Source organism: Biomphalaria glabrata, chromosome 8, assembly GCF_947242115.1.
Source record: "Biomphalaria glabrata chromosome 8, xgBioGlab47.1, whole genome shotgun sequence".
NCBI lineage: Eukaryota > Metazoa > Mollusca > Gastropoda > Planorbidae > Biomphalaria > Biomphalaria glabrata.
The window spans coordinates 4,121,702-4,125,814 of record NC_074718.1 but is presented as its reverse complement, the minus strand read 5'-3'; positions in this window follow the sequence as shown (position 1 = coordinate 4,125,814).

Sequence of the window (4,113 nt, the reverse complement as noted above, 5' to 3'; positions counted from 1 at the left end):
TCATTTTGTTTGTGTACAGTTTCTTCTGTAGATAATAAATCTTTAGTCTTAAAAATAAGTGTTTTTTTTTATAGTTAATCTGAACAATCTGGCCTCTCATTAAAAATATGCTTCAGAAAAATAAAAGAGTTTGCAGAAATGAAAATGTGTCTGTCCTACACAGGAGACCATTGACACTTCTTAAGCAAAGGTCATGAGTTTGACTCTTGGTGAAGGTTAGGATTTTATTTTCCTGATATTAGGTTTTCTCTGAGTCCAACTGGTTCAAATGGACACTTATATTATCAGGTAAAGTAAAAGTAGTTGGTCATTTTGCTGACCACATGATACTCTTCATAATTATAGTGACCATTGGTCAACTTAAAATTATGTCTCAATAATCAATAGGTCTCAAAGTATCTTTTTTTTTAAAAATATCCTCTCTTGAAAATTTTTTTTATCTGAACATTTTGGGCTCACACATGAGGAGGCACAAAATCTCAGTGTAAAGCCCTCAGTGTTAAACCCTCAGTGCAAAGCCCTCAGTGTAAAGCCTTCAGCTTCCTGAATAACTAAAGGATTTATGATCATGCTCAGGAATGTTGTTCTGTGGTCTCCATGTTCCAGGGTTTAAACAACCGTAACATGTAAAACATTTTACAAATATTAAACAACTATATATTTAGTTGATTTTAATGACTTCTCCCTCCTTAAACTGAAACCATAAAAAATAATTTCTTAAAATAAAAAACTTCAAACCAAATGATGTTGAGTAGAACATTAAAACATCCCACTGTATCATTGTTCCAACAAATCTTTTCTGCTGCCTGGTTATGTGATTTGCATGCTGGACTGTCATTCGGACTTATCGATGGTCCCTGGTTCTAACCCTGCCCGTTCCCATCCCCCGTCGTCCTGCGGGAGGTTTGGACTAGGAAGTAAATTATCTTCAACTCTGAAGGAACATCCGAAACATGTCAATCAAACATTTTACTAACATTTTTGTAGAAGTAAAAAAAGAGATACAATTTACAATTGATATTTGTGTCCGATATGTAAATAAGAATTTTTCATTTATTTTCCATGACTACTAGTGCTGGTTACTTATTCATTATTATCAATCATGACATTAACATACATTAGCAGCACTAGGGTACAATACTGATTCAGACAAAGTGATGAAAATGGTGAAATGTAGTATCTATGAGGACACATGTCGGGTTGTTTTTTTTTGCCTTGGCTTGTCTGCCCGAGCACTTTGACAGTTTAATAATTATATATATATATATTAATTAAGCCAAACAAGTAATGGATCTGACTAAGGTACAGTACTTAACAACAAACGTTAATTCAGAAAAAGTTTAATTAGATAATATGAGCACTGGTTTATAATAGGAATCAATGAAGGCGAATAATCAATGTAATAACTTAATTATGCATTTAGATGAACATAGACTTATAAAACACCAGCATGATATGAAGCAGCTTTAGGTTTTTAGAAGCTAGCTCTTTTTAATCAATTAAATGCTTATAGAATGCACGCACACAGTCACCAATTTGTACAATATTAAATTTAAAAGAAATATTAAGGAAGTCAGTTTGTGTTATGAAGTGGCCGTGTAACATGATAATCAATCACAACTCAAAAGATATATCTTATCTCATATGCTAGGACAAAGTCTAACAAATGCGTTTTCTTCCCTTGTGCTATTACAGCAGGGAACAGGTTGCCTGAATACAGCCAGAAAAACCAAAGACTTATAAGGGTTAAAGTCATCAGTTAACATGCATGACTATAGATTGAAACAGAGTTACGCGTAGGACGTAATTATCTTCTCTTTTGAAGTAACGTCCGTAATTTATAAGATAAGATCCGGAAGAATTCGACAAAGATTTGTGTTCATTAGATAAAAACGCAAGCCCTCTGTTTCTGTTTCTCGTCTTCGAGTTTAGATTTGATCACTCATGAATGAGTTTTGAGGACCAGAGTAGATTATTATGTCCCTTGGATTAAACACCGGATTCAAACAAATATTCACATTTAGCTAGACTGTCACTAAAGTAACACATTTAGTAAAATAATTAAATTTAGTAAGCCTTCAGGATGGAAGACTCAAAAGTAAAATAGCAATTATACATAAAACACTGAACCATAATCTTCAAATACAAAAACAAAATTTAATAACATACTCTGTAAGACACAAAGATAAAGGCACATTTCTAGTTCCATATGCTAGGACAAACTTGTACAAATGCTCCTTCTTCTAGCGCTATTAGAGCATGGAATGGGTTGCCTGAGCCAGCCAGAAAAACCAGTGACTTTGCGGAGTTTAGGTCATTGGTTAATATGCATGACCAAATGCATTACTCGTAGGAAGTAATCAACTTCTTTTTTGAAGTAACGTCTGTATTTTTATAAGATACGAAAGAAGATAAGTTGATAAAATACTTATTATTAAGCATTTTACTTTTCATATAGGGCCTACACTTATTGTCACGCTGCATGAAAGGGAGAACTTTATGAAGAAAATAAAAGCCTTCAGAAAGCTGAACATTTCCTTCTTTCCGCTCAACAAACCTTGAGTCTGCGTGGGGAGAGGTAGATCTATCTATGTATATAACATCGAAATAAATAGCTACTTTTAAATAGTTCTTTGCGAGCTGTCAAATTTGAAACCAGGAGACAGTGTGAAATTGAGACCAACAGGATGCAGCGTGTGTACAATGTGCCATGTCATGCCCCAACTAGTTGTCTTCGTTATTTTCACCGTATCGGCTTTTTTTTTTTAGGGCAAGAATTAATGGTCATTATCCCCCCTAGTAGTACTGTGTGTGCCCACATTAAGGTCACTGTTCATCTGTTAGTTCTGTTCGTGGCTTCTCACGTGTAGGTCAGTGTCCATTTAGCAGTACTGTCAGCGTGCTCCCCATGTAGGCCAGGTTTTATCTAGCAGTACTGTCAGTGTGCACCACATGTAGGTCAGTGTCCATCTAGCCAGGGGCGGACTGGGTATCAAAATCGGCCCGGGCATTACCATATAAACCGGCCCACAAATGGCATGTCATATATTTTCGGTGTGGGGGGATTTTCACCACACTCCGCAATTTATATATATATATATATATATATATGTGTGTGTGTGTGTGTGTGTGTGTAATTCATCTTCATTGCATTCTGATATCTCATTCTTTCAAACGTTTTCTCTACCCCAGAATACTCTCTTCCTATAATTAGTGGAAGTACAGTACACACCACCAAAGAACAGCTAGGGAGTCCGGGGGAGCGCTATGAGCTCCCCACAGTGGGGTCCGCGGCGAAGCCCCGGAATCAAGCATTATTTCCGTTATTTTAAACTTTAAAAATGCATATTCTGAGGTATCTACATTGCAATTAGCCTGCTACTCTTCCGCTAAAAAAATTCAAAAACCAATTCTGCTATTCAATGGAGTCCAGCGACTGGTAGAAAATGGGAAAATGCTTTAGTTTTTGTATTGGATTGGGACAGGAAACCACAAGACCCCTTTTGGCTACGCTCATGAAATTAGGAAACTGTAGTTTGCTTACGTTGGCTGCACTGGGGCAGTAAGTAAAGTTTCCCTTTCAGACAATGAGGTCTGAGGCAAGTGATGGTTTGAAGACCCTCCCCTCCCGACTACGCCCATGTGTTATATTATAGGTGTAAGCCTAATTCTCTACAAAATATATAAAGTTTGATAATGCATCGAAAACTGGATGTATGCATTCGTAGGATTACATAATGTATTCTATTTATACATGTATAAAGTCTGAAAACTATAAACAATACAATAGCAGCCTAATGAGTTTGAAGCTTTTTGGTATTACTTATAGGTTACAGACTTTTCTTCAAAAAATAAGATTGTTACGTCTTACGCATTTCATGTGTCAATCTAGTCATGCATGTTGATCTCTGACTTAAAATATGCTAAATCATTAGTTTTCCTGGCTGACTCAGGCAAGCCATTCCATTAAAAGATAAGAGAAAGCAGAACGTTTACAGAGGCACTTACTTAATGTGAAAAGCTCTTGCTTCCTTCTAGATCTAGTACATTCTCAATAACGCGATTTGTATATGAATATATTATGACCAATTATCTATCTATCTATATATATAT